The 26561-nt window shown below is 47.1% G+C and overlaps 1 protein-coding gene across 1 annotated transcript in view; it reads right to left on the bottom strand.

Annotated features, from left to right (window-relative positions):
• Window positions 1–20477, bottom strand: part of LOC143804650 (C-X-C chemokine receptor type 6-like) — a 63475-nt gene extending 42998 nt beyond the window's left edge. Inside the window, exon 1 of the mRNA XM_077282984.1 lies at window positions 20152–20477. The gene's annotated coding sequence lies outside the window, so the exon portion shown is untranslated. The remainder of the gene's footprint in view (window positions 1–20151) is intronic.
• Window positions 20478–26561: the final 6084 nt, after the last annotated feature.

Genomic DNA, 26561 nt, shown 5'->3' with positions numbered 1-26561 from the left:
CAGATACCATAGGGAATGAATGAGGCCGACCGCAGTGTTGCCGTAAGTGATCCATTACGTGGCAGATGCAGAAAAACTGCCCCATCTGCTGCAAAAGGCGACTTTCACATCAGCGATTCTTGCCAAAGTCCCTGCCATTAGTGTCATACTCACCGATGGGGGGGGGGGGGGCAGCACTAAAAGTGCCTAGGGCAGCAGAAACTCTAAATACGGCCCTGAATCCAGAGATAATGTTTTTTAGGGAAACTTATAGAGAGATCTTAAAGTCAGTGTATTCTGGAGATAATGGCCAATTAAACGATGAGGATTAAACGATTTTCTCCCTTGTCCTTATTATCCTCTCTGACCTCTTTTATTTTCCTCCTCCACTTCCTCCTCGCTCTCTTCTCCCAATTGCGTACTGTCCCCCTCGCCTTCTTATTTTATATTATTACTTTCCTCTTCTTCCTCCTTCAAATGTCCCCTCTTGAGTGGCAGGGACCGCTATGAGGTGCTACTACACTTCTAACTGCGGTTAGAATCCACAGGTCCTCAGCGATCTGTGTCGTCTTTCAATATGGTGCCAGTTTGTGGTGGGAAAACTCCCAGCGCCACCGCAGCCCCGAGTCCGACCTGCCGACAACCGGTCACGTATGGTGGGGAGAGCAGAAGAATCCGGCAGAGCTCCTCAGCGGTGAGTGATTGCTGTTTGCTGCCTGTTTTTGGCGTCCTCCCTGCTGGTTTAGAGGAGCTTGTGAGAAATGCCTGGGGAGTTTGTGGCAGGGTTCTGCACCGCTCGGTGTGCCGGTGCCAGGGACTAGTGGAGGGATGGAGTGGAGGGGCAGCTCCAGCCCGGGCCCTCAGGGGCAAGAGTGAAGAGAGGGCCGGACAGTCCCGCTTTATGTTACCTCCGTGGTTTACACCACAAGCCGATCTTCTGGCAGCTGCAGCCCTCCATCTCAAGAAGATGGCGTTCGTCCTCCTCCCGTCTGGTCTGCACTGTTTGTCTCCCAGCTCGGCCACTAATGTCGCAGGAACACACCCTAGCATTGATTTCTCTTACCCAGTATTCAGGGTGAGTTCAGGTCTTTCTTGGTAGTCAATTGGGCTCTTTAGATTCACTTATATCCCACTATTTATCTGGTCTTTGCAGTATATTACCGCTGTTTTGTGAAAATTTTTTCCTGCCGAGCAAGACCGCTGCAGGAGCTGCTTAAAGGGGGTCTTCGGGCGCAAAGAACTGGAGCATTTGTTGGAAGGAACATCAGGAGGAAGCTTTTCAAGATCTGAACTTTTTTCAACCGTTTATTCTCCACACTGACGGGAGTTTGCTGGGACTTGGGGCTGTCTTGTCACAGATACAGGACAGGAGAGAGAGGGTGATCGCTTACTCAAGCCGGTCCCTTCACGATTCCGAACATAATCTGGACAATTACAGTTCTTTTAAGTTGGAGCTGCTGGCGTTGGTGGGGGCTATGACGGAAAGGTTCACAGAATATTTGTCTGGTTCCAAAGTACTGGTGCGCACCGACAACAACCCATTGGCTCACCCGGAAAATGCGAGACTGGGAGCTCTGGAAAAATTTGCTTACAAAAGAGGAGCAGAGAACACTCATGCAGATGCCCTATCTAGGTTGAAACAAGTGAAAGCCGAGCGGAATAGAGATGAAGAACTGCAAAGTGAGGATGTCCCCAGGTTCCTAGGCCTCGCCAATGTAAGGTTCAGCACGGGCAGTAGTCATGGCTGAGGACTCCCGCTCCATCGCACCCTGGCCTCCCCTCACATAAACACGGTGCTCCTTAGTCAGCATCTTCAGGTCCAGCATCATGAGGTTCTCTTCTGTGCCACTGAAGGCTGTCTGCAGATAATTTCACAAGAATCGAGACACAGTCCATTTAAACAGAACATCTTTACTGTTTCCATTTCTCAGCATATCCAAGTATTTCACAGCATTAAACACAGGTTGCACAGCACATGTATCTTCACCTTTCCCTGCACTACTTGCCACGTCCTTCAATACATTATGGGGTAATAGCGCCTTTGGCGGTACCACAGCATCCTCCATATCCAGACTCACTGTTTTGGGGGTTCTACTCTGCCATTTCGCCCTGGAATGAAGGATATCAGCCCACGCAATGACCTGCCACATATTGGACAATCTGTGCCCTGTACTATTCTTTCTGTCACACAGCACGTATATGGGACGGACAGTACCTTTAGATCCCTCAGCGTCCTCCCCTTTCAGCTCTGTCACAGTCAGGCGTCCTGCAGTCTGTTTCGCACCAGACACAAGAACTTCAGCCCCCGAAGTCGGCTGCAAAATGGTGAGCGACCTGCCCATCTATGCTGGTGAAACTTTTCCTGCTGTTCTTCCTAGGACCTTCAGTCTCTGTTCCAACACTGCTGTAGCCTGCTGCTGTGAACTTTTCCTGCAGCTCCAATTCTCACTAAACGCTGTCACTGCTGCTGGTCCTGGATGGCTGGGTTTCTCCCTTGGCAACGTTATGTGGCCACTGTGGTTTCCTGGGCATTAAGGCCGTCTGGACTGTGAGGGCACTTTGGCCCTCCTGAGCAGTTCAGCTCCCAGGCTACACTGTTGGAACTGAAAAACAGGAAGCTCTCTATCTTATCCCACAGTGGCCCCTCCTATCATGACTATGCACAATGCTATGACTACAGTGTAATAATCTCTGTGCCCCCATCTAGTGGCTATATTTAGCACTGTGCTTTCTCTACAACATCATATACATGAAGGTAATATAATATATATATACAGTTAGGTTCATACATATTTGGACAGACACAACATTATTCTAATTTTGGTTATAGACATTACCACAATGAGTTTTAAACTAAGCAATTCAAATGCAGTTGAAGTTCAGATTTTCAGCTTTCATTTGAGGTTACCCCATTAAAATTGGATGAAGGGTTTAGGAGTTTCAGCTCCTTAACATGTGCCACCCTGTTTTTAAAGGAACCAAAAGTAATTGGACAGATTCAATAATTTTAAATAAAATGTTCATTTTTAGTACTTAGTTGAAAACCCTTTGTTGGCAATGACTGCCTGAAGTCTTGAACTCATGGACATCACCAGACACTGTGTTTCCTCCTTTTTGATGCTCTGCCAGGCCTTCACTGTGGTGGTTTTCAGTTGCTGTTTGTTTGTGGGCCTTTCTGTCTGAAGTTTAGTCTTTAACACGTGAAATGCATCGTCAATTGGGTTGAGATCAGGTGACTGACTTGGCCATTCAAGAATATTCCACTTCTTTGCTTTAATAAACTCCTGGGTTGCTTTGGCTTTATGTTTTGGGTCATTGTCTATCTGTAGTATGAAATGACGACCAATCAGTTTGGCTGCATTTGGCTGGATCTGAGCACACAGTATGTCTCTAAATACCTCAGAATTCATTCAGCTGCTTCTGTCCTGTGTCACATCATCAATAAACACTAGTGACCCAGTGCCACTGGCAGCCATGCATGCCCAAGCCATCTCACTGCCTCCGCCGTGTTTTACAGATGATGTGGTATGCTTTGGATCATGAGCTGTACCACACCTTCGCCATACTTTTCTCTTTCCATCATTCTGGTAGAGGATGATCTTGGTTTCATCTGTCCAAAGAATGTTCTTCCAGAACTGCGCTGGCTTTTTTAGGCTACTTTCACACTAGCGTCGGGAACAACCCGTTGCTGTGCGTCGGGCCGAGGTTCCCGACGCTAGCGTGGTCTCCGCCGCACAACGGGGGCAGCGGATGCATTTTTCCCATGCATCCGCTGCCCCATTGTGAGGTGCGGGGAAGTGCGGGGAGGTGGGGGCGGAGTTCCGGCCGCGCATGCGCGGTCGGAAAAAGCGGACCGTCGGGAGCAAAAAACGTTACATGTAACGTTTTTTTCTCCCGACGGTCCGCTACCACACGCCGAAGCGTCGCAAAACGGACGCGACGTTTGGCAATGCGTCGCAAATGCGTCGCTAATGTTAGTCTATGACGAAAAAACGTATCCAGCAAGAACTTTTGCTGGATGCGTATTTTCGGCAAAACGACGCATTTGCGACGTATTGCAGTTAACGCTAGTGTGAAAGTAGCCTTAGATGTTTTAGAAGTCCAGTCTAGCCTTTTTATTCTTGATGCTTATGAGTGGTTTGCACCGTGCAGTGAACCCTCTGTATTTACTTTCATGCAGTCTTCTCTTTATGGTAGATTTGGATATTGATACCCCTACCTCCTGGAGAGTGCTGTTCACTTGGTTGGCTGTTGTGAAGAGGTTTCTCTTCACCATGGAGATTATTCTGCGGTCATCCACCACTGTTGTCTTCCGTGGGCGCCCAAGTCTTTTTGCATTGATGAATTCACCAGTGCTTTCTTTCTTTCTTAGGATTGTACCAAACTGTAGATTTTGCCACTCCTAATATTGTAGCAATTTCTCGGATGGGTTTTTTCTCTTTTCGCAGCTTAAAGGGCCACTGTCACCCCCCTCTAGCCGTTCTAAACTAAAAGAGCCACCTTGTGCAGCAGTAATGCTGCATTCTAACAAGGTGGCTCTTTTAGTTTTAGGTTCAAGCATACCCCAAATAAAACGTTTTTATACTTAGCCACAATTCCTGTCTCTAGCCACGTAGGCGTCTGCCGTCACTCACATCTTCTTGCGCTTTCGGCGCCGCCCCCTCAGCGCTGTTATCGTTTCAAATCCAGCGCCTGCGCTGTGTACTGGTGTCCTGCGCAGACGCAGTAAGCTCTGGCCGTCTGATGTAATGGCTGATACCAGAGAACAAAAGACATCCACAGAACACCAGGATGGATCTGCTGCACAGCAAATAGCTGTAGGACCTGCGATGATGTCACTGCCATGTGATTGACCTGCATGGAGAGCTCCTTTGACCGCATGTTTACTTCACAGCAAAACCTTCCAAATGCAAGCAACACACCTCAAATCAACTCCAGGCCTTTTATCTGCTTAATTGAGAATGACATAACGAAGGGATTGCCCACACTTGTCCATGAAATAGCATTGGAGTCAATTGTCCAACTACTTTTGGTCCCTTTAAAAACAGGGTGGCACATGTTAAGGAGCTGAAACTCCTAAACCCTTCATCCAATTTTAATGTGGATACCCTCAAATGAAAGCTGAAAGTCTGAACTTCAACTGCATCTGAATTGTTTTGTTTAAAATTCATTGTGGTAATGTCTATAACCAAAATTAGAAAAATGTTGTCTCTGTCCAAATATATATGGACATAACTGTATATATATATATACACACACAGAACCACTTGCAATGGCACAGTACACACAACAATATACAAACAGTTACCCAGAAAATATTTAAAGGGGTGGGAAGTACACCAGTTTTTGCCACCCCTTACATTCCCCCTTCCTTTTAAAATGGTTGTCCCCAACCATGGAATTTTTAATATATACGAGCAATACTCCATTCAGGGAGGAATACGATAAAACAGAGGTAGAAGCACTGGACTTAATGTGAGCCAAGTCCATAAGTCTCTAAATGAAGTCGGCCCCCTTCCTTTGAATATGGTACTACAGTACCCAAACAAGCTTTCAAAGAAGGAAGGGGCGTAATGAGCGCAACAAAACAAAAAGAGTCCATAGGCTCCAAATATAAAACACCAGGCTTGCAGTCCTCTAGGTCAAAACATACACACAAAAAAAAGTCCGTATGACCGTACTTGGCCACACTGCTCCCCTATCCTTGGCCCCTATCATCAAGGGGTGGGGAGTACACCAGTTTCTGCCACCCCTTACACCAGGATGGTGGTGACATCGATGGACCTGGTATAAATCCCTATTCAGGGGGGCGTCTTGGGCCAATCTCAGGATGAGTGGGTCCGGTTACAACAAGAAGATAGTGAGCTTGCTTTGCTTAGGCTAGGTTCACATTTGTGGTTGAGTCCGCAGTGTATCGTCTGCAACCGCAAACGCATGATAACGCAGAGTTTTTTCCGCATCAGCTTATGCATGATGGCAAAAAAAAGCAGCATTTGCATGCGTTTTTACATGCGTTTGCGCTTTTTATGCGCATGCGTTTGATATTTCCAGGAGGGCATGTTTCAATGGGCGTGTCTAAATCAGTTCCTGGACATGCATAGTCCAAAGTATGCAAGCGCATTGAACGCATGCGTACGCAAAGACATGCGTACGCATGTGTTCCCATAAACAGTAATGCATTTTTTTAAATGCAGTCATCCACATGCGCATGCCTGAGCATATTTGATGGAAATTCCGAGTCTCATAAATTGCAATGTGGTGCATTAGCCGTGCACCGCCGCACACCGTAAAAAAACGCATGCGTAAGCAAACGCTGGCGAACGCATGCAAACGCATGCACCTGCGTTTACAATGTTAAAGATAGGAAATCAAGACGCATGAGGATGTATGCATCAGAAACGCTGTGGACACAACCGCAAATGTGAAACCAGCCTTAGACAGTGTGTGACCTCAAATAGACTTCCCAGTTCATTGGAGAGAAGTACCCTGTCCCACAGGACTCTGCGGATTCTTCGACAGTGGGAACGCCTACAGATGAAGAATGGTTTACTATATCGGAAAGTGCAACTTCAGGCAGAGCTGGATGCCACCTGGCAAGTCTTGGTTCCAGAAACATTGTTGTCTGAGATAGCCACCGAAGCACATGAAAAAGGGGCGCACTTCGGTCAGGAGAAGACTTTTCAGTTGTTACAATGGTTCATTTTTCATCCTCGGTTAAAGACCGTCGTGGCAGAGGCTTGTAGGGCATGACGGACATGTGAATTGGATAAGCCACTGGAATAGAGAGCTCCCATACAGTCCATTGTGACATCCGCCCCCCTGGAGCTGTTAATGATAGACTATCTAACCATCGGGCCGGTCCACCAGGGGTATGAACATTGCCTAGTAATGGTGGATCATTTCACGAAATTTGCTGTTGTGACTCCAACCAGGGACCAAACTGCGAAATCAGCTGCACATGCAATTTTTAAAAATTTCATTAAACTCTACGGATGTCCATCAAGGATCCATTCTGGCAAGAGTGCCTGTTTCTTAGGAAAAGTAATGGAAGAATTACATTGTATGTACCGGATTCAGAAGTCCCGCACCACACCGTATCACCCTCAGCCTGTGAGCAATTCAATCGAACGTTAATTCAAATGTTGAGAACCCTGAAAGAAGATCAGAAAGCCCGGTGGCCTGAGTACGTATCAGACTTGGTGTGGATATACAATAATCAAGTGCACCGAACCACGGGCCACACCCCCTATTCTCTCCTGTTCAGTAGGGCAGGAAAGGGAATTACCGAGTTAGAATTGGATCCAAAAGAGGACTACCAACGGACAGGGGTGTCCTCCTGGGTTCAAGAACATCGTCATCGCCTGTAGACTTTGCATTGGTTGGTATAGACCAGGCTTTGGGAGTCAGAACATGCTGAGAGGACCCCATCGTGGGCCACAGATCTTCAGGTCGGACACAGTGTGCAAGAAAGTTGCCCTCGAGACAATCTAGAAAATCGGTGGGAAAATGACCCGTACCACTTGAAGCAGCGAGTCAGTTCTGAGGGACTTGTGTACGATATTCAGCCTGAAGGAGAACAGAGCTCTTCCATTCAGATAGTTCATTGGAACATGCTTCAGCCTTGTCTGTCAAAAGACCCAGCAAGGGCAGAGGAATCCCCAGAGACTCCTGAGCCAGTTCCCGTGATGGTAGAGGAAGAAGAAGATGAAGAAATTGAGTGGCCAAGACTTGGGGCTCAGGAAGAATCTGGTCCTGGGAATACAGATGTACCAGTGCCCTCTTCTGTACAACCTGATATTACCACTCAAGGGGACTCCACTACTCCTTCCAATTTACGACGCTCCGAAAGAACAACGGCAGGCAAACCCCCCAATCGTTTTGATCAGGAACATTGTATTTAGCATCAAAATGTATCAAAGAAAAGAAGATGGCAATGTGTTTAGCAAGAACCCTCACCCTTGGAATAGAGAGCTAAAGGAGTGGGGTTATGTAGGAAGATAGACCAGAATAGTAGTCTCTCTTGCGTGTCTGGGCCGGAACAGTCGGGACTGTCACCATTGTTGCTGGGGGAAGCACTTGCTGACCAGAATAGACCTTTGCACTGGACTGCTGTGGGCGGGTGTGATATAAAAGGGACTGCGTGGGCGGAAACAGGGCTTTTGGCAGGGGCCCAGCGTGAGCAACATGAGGTTGACTCCCTCTCCGCAGACTGACACCAACTGACAGGCCCGCTTTGCAGCATTTCATCCCTCACGCATACAGACTGTGCAGTTCCAGAGACTAACTCCACATTAATCCCCGACCCTAACAGCACTACCCGGTCGGTGCATCGTACACCTGCCGACTCTTCGTAACGCTGATCAGGTGTCAACCGGGTTTCCAGCTTTGAGACTCCGGGATTTTGTTCTTCTTTGGCTGTGCAGCAGACCTTTCCCTGTTCTGCACCTCATTCCAGGATTAAAAGACCAAGTGTAAAAAGATCAGGATACTTCGCCGCTCTACAGAGACAGACAGTGCTTCACCTTTCTGCAGGACCGGCTCAGAGACGTCACGCGCCACCTACGGCGCATTGTGGGATTTTCCAGCCACCATCATCCAGGAACCAGAGACTGATAAGTCAATCTGTTATTTCATTCGTTATCGTTACCTAATTGCTATATCCACATTGAGGGCCTGTATGCTTACACCCCCTTACTCCCTGCGTGGAGTATTTACTGTTGAGACATATTCCTATATAAAGTCTGTTAACTCTTGCTCTGCCTCCTGCTCGTCACTGAATCCTGCGTTCCTGCTAGTACCTTACATTATTGACACAATTTTGCTGTTAAAAAGAAAATCCAGGCCAGATAATTAAAAGTGGGGGATCTCCGTCACAGGCCTCACCTATCTGTGGGCTAAAAACTGGGGCATTTTTGGGGCTCAATTGAACTGTTGTTGCTGTGTATTAGACTAGTTATTGACACAATTTTGCTGTTAAAAAAAATCCAGGCCAGATAATTAAAAGTGTGGGATCTCTGTCACAAGCCTCACCTATCTGTGGGATAAAACTTTTGCTTACAAAAAAAAGGTGTCACCTACAGGCCAGATATTTTAAACTGTGGTTTTCCCGCACATGGATCACATATAAGTTTGCTCCAAAGTCAGTCATTTTTAGTGAACGTGCAAAATATTGTAGTCCATTTAAAATGGGCAAGGTGCGTGCCAAGGGGCGGGGAAGTGGACGTGATGGTGATGGTGCATGCAGAGGGCAAGGTCGAGGACATGGGCAAGCTGAAATTGGGCAACAACAAACACACACATCTTCTTGCTCAACCTTCCTGTCACAATTACTAGGGGACAGCAGCAGCACACCACCATTGAACCCAGAGCAGTGTCAAAAGGTTATTAGTTGGATAGCGGATAATGCTTCCAGTCACTTTGCCGCCACCACTTCCACCAGGGTGTCTTCTTCAGGGTGTCTTCAGACTGTCTTCCACACAGTCAAGTCTCAGTAGCCGTGAGTCTGGACCACATATTCCTCACACTGATCCTCCTTCCTCTCACCATGCAGATCACCTGGAGACAACTGATCCCACACTTGGACACTCCGAAGAGCTGTTCACTTTTCCATTTAGAGATTCAGGCCTCTCTCCCAGTGCACTTGAAACCGGGCAAGAGGAGATCGCATGTAGTGGGAGGAGGAGGACCAGGGTGCGGAAGTGGAAGAGGAGGTGGTGGATGATATAGTAACTGCCCCGAGCTTGCAGGAGGACATGCAGAGCGAGGACAGCAGCACACAGGGGGAGGGAGGCGTACCACCCCAACTGGCAGGAAGAAGCAGTGTGGTGGCCGCTGACAGAAGACGGGCAACTGTTTGCCGTAACACCAAGACGATGGAAGCTGCCAGTACAAGTGTTAGCTCTTCCCGATTCTGGTTGTTTTTTAAAGACTGTGCCGATAACCCCGAAAAGGGCATTTGCACCATCTGCCATGCCTGCATCAGCAGGGGTAGCAAAACTACCAGCCTGACCACCAGCATGATAAGGCACATGGCAGCAAAGCACCGGACTTTGTGGGCCGAACCCCAGGGTCCAGGAACACTGTCTGCAGGTGACACCACTGCTTCTTCCGTTGTTGTGCATGGAAGCCAATCCCCTGTCCATGGTGTTGGCGAAGATGCCTCCTGCCTTGCACCTACCATTGCACACACTCAACTAGCGCCATCAGCAAGCACGTCCACGTCCTTGTCCCAGTGCAGCATTCAGTTGTCCATAGCCCAGTCCTTGGAACGCAAGCAGTAAAAACGCTGCCAACGCCCCACAGGCCACCCTACTAAATTCACCCATTTATCATCTGCTTGCGCTCAAAATGTTGCCTTTTAGGCTTGTGGAGACAGAAGCTTTCTGCAACATGATGGTGGTGGCCGTCCCAAGTTACTCGGTCTTCAGCCACCACTATTTCTCCCGGACCGCATTACACAAGCATGTTTCCCACAACATTAGCCGTGCCCTCAACAATGCTGTCAATGGGAAAGTCCACCGAACCACAGACACATGGATAAGTGCTTGAGGGCAGGGATGGTACATTTTGCTGACGGCACACTGGGTTAACATAGTGGAAACCGGGACCCAGTCGGGCCTTGGGATAGAACACGTCCTCCCGATGCCGAGGGTTGTGCGTCCTACGCCAATCAGGGTTGCCCCCAGTCTACAGCTCCTGCACCTCCTCCTCCTCTTCAGTTTACATCTCCGAAATGAGCACATCAGTCACAAGCTGGAAGCAATGCAGCACTGCCTCAGCCAAGCGGCAACAGGCTGAGCTGAAGCTAATATGCTAAGGTGACAAACTGCACAATGCTGAAGAGTTGTGGACAGCTCTGAAAGAGCAGGCAGATCTGTGGCTGACACCGCTGAACTTACAGCCAGGCATGGTCGTGTGTGACAATGGCTGGAACCTGGTGGCAGATCTGAGGCGAGGTGAGCTCACACAAGTACCATGCCTGGTCCATGTGCTTAACCTCGTTATTCAACAGTTTCTCAAAAGCCACCCGGGGCTGCGGGATCTGCTTGTGAAATTATGCCACCTATGTGCCCATTTTAGAAAGTCAGCTACAGCTTCCGCCGCCCTTGCCGTGCTTCAGCAGTGTTTGCAGCTTCCATCTCACCGACTGGTGTGTGATATCCCCACGTGTTGGACACTGCATATGTTGGAAAGGATTTGTGAGCAGAAGAGGGCAGTTGTTGACTACCAGCATCAACAAGGCAATCGGTATTCAGTTCAGACTCCACACATAAGACCTCAGGAGTGGACATGGATGTCAGACATATGTACCATCCTATACAAAACTTTGAGGAATCCACAATCAAAGAGGATGCATTGCAGGTGGAGCATGGTGAGAAGGAGCAAGGAACCATACAGGCTGACTACACACAGCCCAGCCTCATGTCATCCCAATGTGGATTGGTTGACAATGAGGAAGAGGAGGAGGAGGAAGAACAGGAGCTGCTTTCATGCAGTAAAGATGGTACTACAAGCACAACTGTCATACTGTCTGTTCAGAGTGGATGGCCTGAGGACAGGGAGGGATCATAGGGAGGGATTCTATAGAGGGATCATCTTTATTCTCATCTGCACAAGGAAAGACTAGAAGCAATGGGATGGGAGGAGACACAGATTAGATATTAGAAAAAACTTTCTGACAGTTATGGTGATCAAGGAGTGGAACAGGGTGCCACAAGAGGTGGTGAGTTTGCAGTGCCCCAGAGTCCTGGTCGTTGAAGTACTGACGCTCCGCCACTTAGGGGAGTGATGGTACGTCTGATGGCACTAAAGGAGTTCACCTGACCAGGTATCACAGTCACACATTACACTTCACACTCCGGCCACCAGGGGGAGCAAAGGGTTCTATGTATTAGGCCACTCCTCACACTTTGGTAAAACTGGGGGCTGGATAGGAAGTTAGGGAGAAGCTGACTGGGTTTTGCCCAGGTAACATCTAGTGAGAGAAGAGCGTTGCTTGGGAAGATCCAGGGAGGTCCCTGTCAGGGGTGGGATCCTGGCAGAGGCCTAGCGAAAAGGACAGATCATTACGGAGCCGCGCCTGCACTTCATTGCGGCAGCATCTTAAGAAAGGACACGAAGCGAAGTATATTGTGGAGAAGTGAGAAACGAGATCACAGCACAAAGGCGATAGAACCAGTAGGAGTCGTGCCCCGAGATCGGCAACATCCTACTGAGGCGCGTAGCCGGTGGCCGGAACGCCGAGGAAGTATTGGGCTCTACGCATTACTTCAAACCAACGGCAGGGCAGTTAATATTAGGTTGGCTGCCTCACCTACATCACCTAATGAAGACAACAGAGGCAATTGTGGGAGGGGGGCGTCTCTAGGGTCCCTATAAAATAACTCCAGGCCTACCCCGTCATACGTGTGCGTCCTATCCATATCATCTGGGGGACGGAGAGAAAGAACAGAAACATACACGACAGTTGTGAGGACTATCCCGTGTTGCTCAGCAGGGAAGTACTACAACACCCAGGCGCTAGTAAGTAGGCACTGATTTCCACCTGCAAAGGGAACTCTGGATGTGCCTTAGGACCGGCCGGTCTCAGCCAGCTCTGTTAACAGTGCTCTGGATTGCCGATGCCGAAGCCTTCAGTAAAGAGGTAAAGAGACTGCAACCCTGTGTCCTCATTATTTACTGCGACCTACACCACCACCTACACCTTTTTTGGGCACCCCTTAGCAGGACCACGGACCGGGTCAGGCCACCGTGACATCCTCAGAACCGAGAGACCCGGATCCGAGTACCCCGCTGTCCTGCGTCTGGGGGCCGCTCCAACTTCTACTTCCATGGAAGTTTTCAAACAGAGGCTAGACAGACATCTGACTGGAATGATTTAGTGAATCCTGCTTTGAGCAGGGGGTTAGACCAGATGACCCAGGAGGTCCCATGCAACGCTACCATTCTATGATTCTATGAGAGCATGGTCAGTCGTCCTCTTGGTGAGGACATGGAAGTCTTGCCTGTTAGCAGTCTGGCATGCATGACTGACTTTATGTTGCACTGCCTATCCCGTGACCCTCGTATTCTCAAAATTTTGGCTGACAGTCATTACTGCTTGATGACACTTCTAGACCCACGCTACAAGGAGAACTTTCCATCTCTTCTTCCAGGGGCAGACAGGTGTACTAAAATGGTGGAGTACCAGAAGGCCCTTGTTGCGGAATTATTAAAAAAATTCCCATCTGAAAACGCTGGCGGCAGAGGTCACAGTTACTTGGGCAACCAATGAGTACAGGCGAGAGACATAACTCCAATCCAGCATAGTCAGGGGAACACTGGCAAAGTTCTGGGAGAGTTTTGACAGACCCTCCCATCGCAGTGGCCCTGAGGCGTAGAGTACTGTCTCAAGGAGTGCAAAGTTTTGGAAGATGCTGAGGGAGTACCTTGCTGACCAAACCAACATCCTCCGTGATTCCTCTGTGCCTTATAATTATTGGGTATCCAAGCTGGACATATGGCATGAACTGGCTCTCTACGCATTGGAGGTCCTGGCCTGCCCTGCCTCTAGCATTTTGTCAGAGCGGGTTTTTAGTGCTGCTGGTAGAATTATAACTGATAAGCGCATCTGCCTGTCAACTGAAAATGCTGACAGGTTGACTCTTATAAAATGAACAAGGGCTGGATTGGGCCAGACTTCTCAACACCACCGAATGATAGCAGCGTAACATAAACTCAAATCCAGTGTCTTTTTTTGGGAGGTCTATTCCCATGCACCTCTTCACACCCACACATAGGTATACGCTTTCTGATTTTGGCTGTTTGCTGTTATCCTCCGCATTCTCCTCATCCTCATCATCCACCATCACTAGATCACCATGGTGACCATCGTCCATGATGCAACAGCCACGTTATTGTGTTAAAGGGTGTTTTTGACGGAAGTTAAAAAAAAGTTTGCACAGTTCGTTGATGTGTACCCCCCAGGGGGAAATGCTTGTCAGCCCATACACTTAGTGTATGGGCATTACAAGTATAGGAGATCTGCTCCTTTAAATTGGGAAAACATTTTTAGGAGGCCATCCTCCACGTCTCTTCAGACACCACCACTAGATCACCAGGGTGAATGTGTTCCATGATGCAACAGCCATGTTATTGTTTTCAAGGGTGTTTATGATGCCCGTAAAAAAAGTTTACACAGTACGTTGAGGTGTACCACCTAGGGGGAAATGTTTCTCAGCCCATACTTAGTCAGGGCCGGCGTCAGCACCCGGCGTACCCGGGCAAGTGCCGGGGCCCTGAACAAATGGGGGCCCACTCGTGGCCGGGACACCAGGGGGCCCGGGCCGCTACCCCAGCAGCTTCGGCGCTACTTGAGCTCAGCCGTCACGTAAACAAACATGGTCGCGGACAGTGAACTGTGCAGCGATGTCTGCTAGTAATGAAGCGGCCGGGCCGACACACAAGCAAAGTTAAAGGCACAGTGCCGGCCTGACCGCATCATTAGTAGCAGACACAGCTGCAGAGTGCACTGTGCGCTGCCGTGTCTGTTTAAGTGACAGCCATCAAGCAGCGTGCCCTCCATAGCCACATGCCAGAGGAGCCTGATGGGCGACAAGCCAGGGGGACGTGAGTGAGGCTTATGTCTGTATGTCTGTGTATGCATGTATGATGTGCATATCTGTGTATATCAGTGTGTATGACTGTATATATTTATATATTTTTGGGAATTTGTCTTCAAATATATGCATGTAAATATCTGCGTATTGTATGCGTGCATGTCTGCGCATTGTATGTGTGTGCATGTCTGCGTATTGTAGGTGTGTGCATGTCTGCATATTGTATGTGTGTGCATGTCTGCATATTGTATGTGTGCGCATGTCTGCATATTGTATGTGTGTGCATGTCTGCATATTGTATGTGTGCGCATGTCTGCATATTGTATGTGTGCGCATGTCTGCATATTGTATGCGTGTGCATGTCTGCGTACTGCATGTGTGTGCATGACTGCATATAGTATGTGTGTGCATGACTGCATATTGTATGTGTGTGCATGTCTGCGTATTGTATGCTTGTGCATGTCTGCGTACTGCATGTGTGCATGACTGCATATTGTATGTGTGTGCATGTCTGCATATTGTATGTGTGTGCATGTCTGCATATTGCATGTGTGTGTGCATGTCTGCATATTGTGTGCGTGTGCATGGCTGCATAATGTATGTGTGTGCATGTCTGCATATTGTATGCGTGTGCATGTCTGCGTATTGTGTGTGCGCATGTCTGCGTATTGTATGCGTGTGCATGTCTGCATACTGCATGTGTGTGCATGTCTGCATATTGTATGTGTGGGTGTAGCGCCCCCACTGCCGCAGGGCCGAGGGGTACCCGGTACCGGGCCTGTGAGTCTCTGATCTGGGGTTGTCACGGCGGCTAGGCCCCGGTCCGTGACCCTGCCGTGGGGCGCACAGTGAAAGATATGATGGATAATGGTGGTGGTAGTGATGCTGTGCAGTAAATAACGAGGACACCAGGTTGCAGTCTCTTTACCTCTTTACTGAAGATCTCTGGGTCCTCAGTCCGGAACACGGTTCACCAGGCTGCGCAAGTCCGGCCGGTCCAATGACACCTCCAGAGTTCTCTTCACAGGTGGAAATCGGTGCCTTCCTTCTAGCGCTATGTGTTGTGGTCCTTCCCTGCTGTGCTTACGGAAAGTCCCCCACAACTGTTGTGTCTGTTTCTTAAGTTCCCTCATAACTCGATTAGATGATGTTCTGCTAATCCTCCGTCCCTCCCTGATGTTCTGGTTGGGACGGCACCCGTTTGACGGGTAGGCTCGGAGCTCTTCCGGGACCCTAGAGTCGCCCCTCTCCACAAGTTGCCCCCCAAGACTGCATAGGTGATTTAGGTTAGACAGCCCGCCTTAAACTGACTGTCCTGCCGCTGTTTGGAGTATTGCTTGAAGCTGAATGTTATGATACTCCCTCGGCGTTCCGGCCACCGGTAGTGCGCCTCAGTAGGATGTTGCTTCGGTCTTACAGCATGACTCCTACTGGTATTTCTCCTTTGCGTGATCTCGTTTCTCACTCAGCACAATCTATCTCGCTTCTAATCCTTCCTTGGGCACCGCCGCTACCCGGAGCAGGCGCGGTCCCGTTACGTTCGTTCAAGTTGCCAAGCCTCTGTCAGGATCCCACCCCTGACAGAGACCCTACTGTATCTTCCCCTACAACACCCTCTGCCACAAGGTGTTGCCTGGTTCCAACCCAGTCAGCTTTCTGATCTAACTTCCTGCCTGACCCCCAGTTTACCCACTATGGTGGGGAGTGGCCTAGTGAATAGAACCCTTAGCTCCCACCGGAGGCCCGACTGTGAAATGTATTGGTGTCTGTGATACCTGATCAGATGAACTCCTTCAGTGCCATCAGACGTACCATAGCTCCCCTTAGTGGCGGAGCCACAGTACTGCAACGACCAGGACTCTGGGGCGCTGCATGGGCATGTCTGCATATTGTATGTGTGTGCATGTCTGCGTATTGTGTGCGTGTGCATGTCTGCGTACTGCATGTGTGTGCATGTCTGCATATTGTATGTGTGTGCATGACTGCATATTGTATGTGTGTGCATGTCTGCGTATTGTATGCTTGTGCATGTCTGCGCACTGCATGTGTGTGCATGTCTGCATATTGTATGTGTGTGCATGTCTGCATATTGTATGTGTGTGCATGTCTGCATATTGTATGTGTGTGCATGTCTGCATATTGTATGTGTGTGCATGTCTGCGTATTGTGCGCTTGTGCATGTCTGCGTACTGTATGTGTGTGTGCACGTGCATGTCGGCGTACTGTAGATGTGTGTGCATGTCTGCGTACTGTAGATGTGTGTGTATGTCTGCGTATTGTGTGTGTGCGCATGTCTGCGTATTGTATGCGTGTGCATGTCTGCGTACTGTATGTGTGTGTGCGCATGTCTGTGTACTTTAGAAGTGTGTGCATGTCTGCGTATTGTGTGTGTGCGCATGTCAGCGTATTGTATGCGTGTGCATGTCTGCGTACTGCATGTGTGTGCATGACTGCATGTACTGTAGATGTGTGAGTATGTCTGCGTACTGTAGATGTGTGAGTATGTCTGCGTACTGTAGATGTGTGAGTATGTCTGCATATTGTGTGTGTGCATATCTGCCTATGTGAAAGATGAGGGGGAAGGCTAGGCCCTGTGTAGTATATCTTTTTTTCTCCACCGTATCTGTGCACCATGAATCGTGGTATGTGGGCCCACTGAGACTCTTTTGCTCGGGGCCCACAAAAACCTGGAGCCAGCCCTGCACTTAGTGTATGGTCATTACAAGTATAGGAGACCCGCTCCTTTAAATTGAGAAAAGATTTTTAGGAGTCCCTCCTCCACGTCTCTTCCAAGGGACATTGGGGTGCATCCAAATTTTGAGCGGACCTTGCATTCACTTCATGGGCAAACTTTCTGGGAGTAAAAAAAATTCATAATAATGGGAACTTTGGTTTCATGAGGCCATCCAGTACTTTGGTTTAAACGGTTATTTGGGTCTGTGTAACTTTGGGACAGGTCAGGCCTTGCATTCAATGCATAGGCTAACAGTATGGCACTACCAAATAAATAAGAATGCGAACTTTGGTGTCATGTGGCCATCCAGGACGTCTGTTCAATGGGTTATTGGGGTGTGTCCAAATTTGGGGCAGTCCTTTCATTCAATGCATAGGCAATAACATTATAGGAGACACAGTGTTTAATAATGGGAACAACCAAGCATAGCCGGCTGATGGCTCTCTAAGAATAGTGAGGTCCAACTGCTGTCACTTTAAGAATATTAAAGTCTGCCTGATGGCCCTCCTCCTTTAACAGTCCCTCCTTCATAAATGAAACAGGATGTGTCTGGTGATGTGTCACACACCACATGGCCAGATAAGGTTGTAAAATGTTACAATGACATTTCCCAGTGAATGCATTTGTCTTGGTTGAAAGCAATGTTAGGCTGTGTGCACACGTAGCATATTTTTCGCGTTTTTTTGCGGTTTTTCGCTATAAAAACGCTATAAAACCGCGAAAAAAACACTAATATTAAGCATCCTATGTAATAGAATGCATTCCGCATTTTTTGTGCACATGCTGCATTTTTTTCCTGAGCGGAATCGCATTCCAGAAAAAAACGCAGCATGTTCATTAAAATTGCGGAATCGCGGCAATTCTGCACCCATAGGAGTGCATTGATCTGCTTACTTCCTGCACGGGGCTGTGCACACCATGCGGGAAGCAAGCAGATCATGTGCGGTTGGTACCCAGGGTGGAGGAGAGGAGACTCTCCTCCACGGACTGGGCACCATATAATTGGTCAAAAAAAAAGAATTAAAATAAAAAATAGCGATATACTCACCCTCGATGTCCCCCGCAGTCTTCCGGCCTCTCCGCTGCACGCTGCCGCTTCGGTTCCTATAGCTGCTGGGCGGTGAAGGACCTGTGATGACGTCAGTGTCTTGTGATTGGTCGCGAGACCGCATATGACCGCTCACGCGACCAATGACGTCATCTCAGGCCCTTCACCGCACAACAGCTATAGGAACGGACGCCGCTGAGGTCTGCAGGTGAGTATAACCATTTTTTCATTATTTTTAAACATTCTATCTTTTACTATAGATGCGGCATAAGCTGCATCTATAGTAAAAAGTTGGTCACACTTGTCAAACACTATGTTTGACAAGTGTGACCAACCTGTCAGTCAGTTTTCCAAGCGATGCTACAGATCGCTTGGAAAACTCTAGCATTCTGCAAGCTAATTATGCTTGCAAAACGCTAGTTTTCTGCGGGTATATGCATGCTAATTCTGCATGCGATACACCCGCGGCAGGAGGCGCAGAATTGCCACGGAAATTTCCGCGGCAATTCTGCAACGTGTGAACTTAGCCTTAAAGTTGAAAAACGCATCAAAAACGCTACATGTGAACATAGCCCAAGGTGTGGAGGAGCATTTTTGTTTTGGGTTATTTATTTTGCCTTATATACAAGTCATTACCCTAGAAAGGATGCTCCTTAACATATTTCCCAGAAAAATCAAGTTTGGTTTCGTTTTTGTTATGTTTTATTGTGCGCTCGGAAAAATGGCGTAAAACTCTGACAACCTTGTTCTGACCTGGGAGTCAGAAATGCTTCCAGGGGCGATCCCCATGATGTTTCCATGACATTTGAGCACTGTTCCCATCCATTTCAGACATTTTTAGACCCTAAAAAGACCCCTGGGGAAGCGGCAAAATGCTCAGGTTTCCTATAGACTTACATTGGACTGATTGCTCAGGTCAAGCACGCGAGCAATACAATTTGCTCTACCGGAGCAACAAGCATCCAAGCATTTTAGTGCTCGCCCATCACTACATGTAGATTAAAATTGAAATGCTTATACGTATTTATGTTTAAAAATTAGAAGAAACAAACTAATGATAGACAGATACATTTTCATAATAATTTGGATAACTTTGCATTTTCATTTGGATACATTTTGATATTGCACCAAATTATGTGAGTCTTGGTGGTTCCTCTCAGGCAATAGCTAAATTACAGCCAGATCCATGACTCCACTTATTCATCTACTCGCCTTTTGAGACATGAATAGATAAAACAGATTGTGTACACTGATTGGCTCATTATCACTAGTGTCACTTTGCCTTTTGGTTTGCTACATTTCTGCATCCAGGTCCTTGGCTATTGAAGTCATCTCCAGTAGTAAAATGATTGGCTAGAGCTTAGATTTAAAGAGTAGTGATGAGCGAATAGCATTGTTGCTCGTGTCTCCCGAGCACGCTCGGGTGATCTCCGAGTATTTGTTAGTGCTCAGACATTTAGTTTAGTCTAGCAGCCGTAAATCATGCTGCTGAGGGGACGAAAACTAAATCTCCGAGCACTAACAAATACTCGGAGACCACCAGAGCAACAAGTATACTCACTCATCACTATTTAAGAGCCATCTAGGGAAATATCTAGGTACACAGACTATAGCGAGCAGTGTCACTCACAAGATGCATATGTACACCTGTTCAGCAGTAGCCCATCCATGTAGATTAGTTGTGATACAGACTTCAGGCTAGAAAGCTTAGAGTAATGATGCATGATAGGTTCAATTGGGAATTAGCACCTAGGGGTGAAGGAAATATGTAAGGATCATGATTTGCCACTTACCGCTGCTTTGTTTTTGAGCCGAGTCAGACGCTTCAGCTGTATTTCTGCTTATCTGAAGTCTAGATGTGTTTTACACTTCTCAGCACCTATTTACGTGAACCCATGATGAGCAACTTCCTGCACCTAGAAAAGCACCACTAGCAAAAAAAAGTCATAGGACAAAAAACACGATGTGTTCTAGAGTTCTGTAGCTGTAAATAATGCCTCCATTCTGGGCACCTAAACAATGCCTCCATTCTGGGCAACTAAATAATGCCTTCCTACTGGACACCTAAATAATGCATCCATACTGGACACCTAACTAATGCCTCCATACTGGACACCTAACTAATGCCTCCATAATGAGCACCTAAATAATGCCTCCATTCTGGGCATGTCACGTGTCACTCGACCGAACGGGTGGTCAGTCAACGGATGGCACAATTCGCAAACAACAGGATGGAAAAAGTGAGCGGAAGGCCCTACGTGTAGGGAATGTGGGATGGTCACCACCTGAGCTTAAATCTGAGCCTGTCCCAGCACTCCCCTAATGCCCTATGCGGGTCTTTCCCCACCGCTGTCAGGATACCTCGTCCCTAGTAGTCACCAATTACTGCCCAGGCTAGTGCACTGGCTGGCAAGGAGCACTAGCCTCACCTCTGCAGATAATACACACGGGGGAAGTGACAAACACCAAAGGGACAAGGTAAAAAACCACCACACTTAGCTTATGAACACCGATACTAAGCTCCACACCGCAGATAACAACAGCATCTGGAGTCCAATCACCAGTCGTGGCTGACACCAGATAGCTGCTCCTGCTAGGCTGGTCTCCAGAAAGAAACTGTATCACCAACAGTCAGCTGATGCATGAGGTGACCTTTTAAAGGATGGTGGGAGTGGTCACCACCTGCATTAGCTGACCCAGCAGCACTGCAGTAAGATCAGATTGCCAGCAGGGAAAAGAAACTGACATTAACCCCCGATGGTCCAAAAGGAAAAAAGTTTTAAACTGAGTGGAACCAGAACTGCCACAAATCCAAAAATTGATCGTGACAGGGCACCTAAATAATGCTTACATACTGAACACAAATAGTGCTGCTATACTATGCACCTCAGCACTGCATCTATACTGGGCACCTAAATATTGCCTCCATACTGGGCACCTAAATAATGCCTCCATAATGGACACCTAAAAGATGCCTCCATACTGGGCACCTGAATAATGCTTTCATACTGAACACAAATAGTGCTGCTATACTGTGCACCTCAACATTGCATCCATACTAGGCACCTAAATAATGCCTCTATATTGGGCACATAAATATTGTTTCCTTACTGGACACCTAAATAATGCCCCCATACTGGGCACCTAAATAATGCTTCCATACTGGACAGCTAAATAATGCCTCCATACTGGACACTTAAATAATACCTCCATACTGAACACAAATAGTGCTGCTACACTGTGCACCTCAAGATTGTATCCATACTGGGCACCTAAATAATGCCTCCATACTGGGCAGCTAAATAATGCCTCCATACTGGACACCTATATAATGCATCCATACTGGGCACCTAAATAATGCTTCCATACTGAACACCTAAATAATGCCTCCATACTGGACAGCTACATAATGCCTCCATACTGGACACCAAAATAATGCCTCCATACTGGACACCTAAATAATTCCTCCACACTGGGCACCTAAATAATGCCTCCATACTGGGCACCTAAATAATGCTTCCATACTGGACAGCTAAATAATGCCTCCACACTGGGCACCTAAATAATGCCTCCACACTGGGCACCTAAACAATGCTTCCATAATGGAAGCCTAAATAATGCATAAATACTGGACACCAAAATAATGCCTCAATAGTACATACTGGAACCAAAATAGTGCCACCATACTGGACACCTAAATAATTTCTCCAACTAAGCACCTAAATAATACCTCCTGTAGGTTGGCTAACGGGCACATAATTGATGGGAGGTATGTATCACAGAGGAGGTTATCCTCTGTGATGTAAACCTTGAGTAATGCTCTTGTGCACATAGTTCTAAGAGGCTTGTTTTGTGCATATGGGCCAGGTTTACGGGCAGCCTAACAGATGGGCGGGTCTGGTAGCTCACAAACCCCACCTCTGAGTGTGGCTCACATGATAAAAAGGAGTCTGTTTGTTTGACTCATGGCTTGTGGATGTGGAGGTACGAAAACCATCTGTGTGGTGTCTCCAGACTGACCCAGTGTGCTGGATTCTATCCAGGCATTGTACTTTGAACTGGCTCTAAGGTGACTTTTGTTGGAACTGTTTAATTTGTTTTGTCTGCACTGAAAGGTGGTTTATTTTCCTTTGCTTGTGGCATTGTTTATGAAGCACCAGTAAACCAGTCTTTACATTTAAATGCATATGGTTTATGTGTTAACTCACCATGCATCCATGTTAGTAGCATTCCCGCAATTGGTGTTAGAAGTGCGGGCAGTGTTCCCAGGGACCACGTGTGACTGTTACAGAGGTACTGTATGTCATTGGTGAAGGCGGCCATAAGTCAGCAAGCAACGTTATTCAGTATGGAGAACCTGGATAAACACCTGATGCAAGCCCACCAGCAGCACCAGTAACAACTGCCGCAACACTAACAACAACAGCTGGCACATCAGGAGACGAATAAGATGCTTATGGAATAGACCCAGCAGCAGCACCATCAACAGCAGCAGCAGTTTAACTTATTCACAGAGGTGGTTAATGGCACAGTGGCAGCTCTGACTCCAGGGTTAGCTGATGATTTTTCCATGCAGAAGGCGAAAAGGCGAGCCCTGCAGAAAATGACTGAAGGAGATGACTTACAATGGCATGTAAAAGTGTGTGCACCCCTGGTGTGCAACATGAAGGGATGAGGGGAAGAGAGCCCAACACTTGGGAGAAGGGGAATGGGGACCACAAGGCAGATCTAAAGTCACTCTGTCTGCCCTAAACATCCCTATATAGGTTCTGCACCTATCACCGAGCAGGAACCCAATCCCTGCCTGACCCTGGAAATAAGCCCTGCTTAGAGAAAGATGGGAATGGCACTAGTCAATTACCACTACAACTAAAGACAAATGTGATAGACAAACAAGGGGGACACTTATCTTGAGTAGACTCAGAGAGATAACGCAGACTTCCTCAAACAGCACCAAAGAGAAAGATAGCCGACTGCTATAGCTACAAGTCTCAACAGGGGAAATGGAAATATCACCAGCAACTTCCAGCAGCAGGCTGAGAGTCTATAAACACCCAGGTCAAGGTGTGTCAATTAGAGCTGGAGAAAGGTTGCCACTGAGTCAAAGAGTCAGAAGGATTAAGAAGGTGTCTGCAAAGCCAAACACAGAGACCTTCTGCAGCTAGATGTAGTGCTACTGTCTGCAGCTTCTGACATACCTGTAACACCTGGTCAAAATTACTGTTATTGTGAACAGTTAAGCAATTGAAGATTAAATAACATATTTTTCACTTTGTAAGACGCACTTTTTTCCCCAAAATCTGGGGTGGGAAGGGGGTGTGTCTTAAAATGCGGATATACCGCTTACCTGTACCGTTGCAGGCTAGGATGAGGGGGTGTCCGCTGCCGCTGCCGCTGCCCAGAGTGTCCACCGCTGCCCAGGGTATCCGCTGCTGTGGGGGGCTCTGCCTACATTTTGTGAAAGGCCAGAGCCCCCCAGCAGTTCGTCCATGCTTTCCTGTGCAGTGGACTTCAGGAAAATGGCCACCGGGAGACAGCGCATACGCAGATGGAGATCTCGGGACCAAGATCTCGAGAGATGAGATCTCAGCGCTCAGCGATCTCCCAAGATCTTGGTGCCGAGAGCTCCATCTGCGCATGCGCCGCCTCCCGGCGGCCATTTTCCCGAAGTCCACAGCACAAGCATGGACGAACTGCCAGGGAGCTCTGCCCTTTCACAAAATGTCAGCAGAGCCCCCCCTCACAGCAGCAGAGATGCCAGCATCACTGGAGACACCCCAGCAGCAAAGGAGCCCCCCCGCAGCACAAGAGCCACCCCGCAGCACAGGAGCACACTGCAGCACAGGAGACCCCGCAGCACAGGACAGCTGCACACCCCCTCATCCCAGCCTGCTGCCTGCAGCAACGCTCCACTCCTTCCTCCTCCAGCAGCGACCCTGGGACCCCGCTTCACTGCAGCCACGGCCCCCGGTAAACAATAAGACGCATGGATTATAAGAAGAGCACCATTTTATTAAAAAAAAGCTTTTTTCCTATTTTTCTCCTCAAAATTTGGGGTGCATCTTCTATTCCGGAGCTTCTTACAAAGCGAAAAATACGGTAATCTCTAAAAGGCCTAAAGGTAAAGTTAAGATGACACATTTCCTTTGTATTTTAGGCTACATATATATATATATATATATATATATATATATATATATATATTCATCTTTAACATTTTAAAAACTACAAAAAGGAAAATAGGCCAATGCAAAAGTTTGAGCACCTTTGGAGATTTGTGGGCTCAGATAACATTGACCAAGGTTTCAGACCTTATTTAACCTGCTAGGGTTTATGGCTTTATAATTTCCCAGCTTTATAAAAATCCAGCCTCCTTTAACCTCGTGCCAAAAAACAGCAACTAGGGGATCTTCTCAGCTGCCTAGCACCCTGAAAATGAAAATTGTAGAGGCCAACAAAGCAGAGAAGGCTATTAGAAGATATCAAAGCATTTTCAAGTTGCCCTTTCCTCAGTTCAAAATGTAATTAAGAAATGTCAGTTAGCAGGAATAGTCGAGGTCAAGATAAGGTCTGGAAGACCAAAAAAAATTTAAGTGAGAGCTGCCCTTAGGATTGCTATAGAGGCAAATCATTACCCCTGCTTGACTGCAAAGGACCTTTAGAAAGATTTAGCAGAGTTGCGGTACATTGTTTTAATGTACAGAGACACCTGCAGAAATATCGTCTTCATGAAAGAATGATCAGAAGAAAGCCTCTCCTGCATCCTCACCATAAATTCAGCATCATAAGTATGCAAAAGAACATCTAAACAAGCCTGATGCATTTTGGAAACAATTCCTGTGCACTTATGAGGTTGAAATAGAACTCTTTGGCCACAATGATTAAAGTTAGGTGTGGTTGGGGTTTTGTTGCAGCCAGTGGCATGAGGAACATTTCACAGGATAAGGAAAGAATCGATTCAGTGAAATTTCAACAAATTATTCATGCAAACATAACACCATCTGTAAAAAAAAACCTGAAGTTGAAAAGAGGATGCTTCTATAATAATAATGATCCTAAACATCCGTCAAAACCCACAATAGACTACCTCAAAAGGTGCAAACTGAAGGTTTTACAATGGCCCTCACAGTCCCCTGATCTGAACATCATTGAAAATCTGTGGCTAAACCTCAGAAAAGCAGTGCATGCAAGACGACCCATGAATCTCACAGAACTGGAAGAATTTTCCAAGGAAGAATGGATGAAAATCCCTAAAAAAAAATGGAAAGACTTTTGTCTGGCTCCAAAAAGTATTAACAAGCTGGGAAACTTTCAAAAGGGGGTACTACTAGTTGCTAACCATGAAGGTGCTCAAACTTTTGCATTTGCCCATTTTCCTTTTTGTAATTTTCAAAATGTAAAAAATGACAACACATTTTACTTTTGCCTAAAATACAAAGGAAATGTGTCATCCCTAACTTTAGGCCTTTTAGAGATTATTTAATGTTCAACTTGCTTAACTGTTTACAATAACACTAATTTTGACACTTTTACATGCCTCTGTAGAGGCCTTGTTGACCCCCTCCTGCCTGTGGGAGTACTGTCCTTTTAAGCCTCTGTGTACTTTCCAGTAAAGGAACAAAGTCCAGCTCACCATACCGACATTCCCCAGGTCTCGGAGCACGGAACCGCTGTGTCAGGGCGTGAACAAACAGGAAAAAAGGAGAAGATCCAGCTCAACGATATAGTGAAAAGTCCATAGTTTTATTTCACCTCGAAAATAGCATGGTGTAAGGACAAAACATCAGCATACAAAAGGGTTAAAAACCAAGATCAACGCGTTTCCGGTGACTAAGCACCCCTGATCATGATTAAGGGTGCTTAGTCACCGGAAACGCGTTGATCTTGGTTTTTAACCCTTTTGTATGCTGATGTTTTGTCCTTACACCATGCTATTTTCGAGGTGAAATAAAACTATGGACTTTTCACTATATCGTTGAGCTGGATCTTCTCCTTTTTTCCTGTACTTTCCAGTAGTCGGAGAAATAAAAAATTTTGCATCAGCGGTCTAGTTCTATTTCTAGGCCACAGAAATAATTTTTCAGGATTGCTGTATGTTTTTTAGTAGTTTTGCAAATGAATATATCACATCAGCCATCTCTTTCCCATTTCTAGTTTCGAAAAATATTTTTTCTGGGCTAGTGTGTGTTTTTTTATACTCTGG

The sequence above is a fragment of the Ranitomeya variabilis genome, chromosome 1 (genome assembly GCF_051348905.1).
Source record: "Ranitomeya variabilis isolate aRanVar5 chromosome 1, aRanVar5.hap1, whole genome shotgun sequence".
Classification (NCBI taxonomy): Eukaryota; Metazoa; Chordata; class Amphibia; order Anura; family Dendrobatidae; genus Ranitomeya; species Ranitomeya variabilis.
Note: the sequence above shows the minus strand (reverse complement) of the source record. Positions and strands in the feature narration are given on the sequence as shown.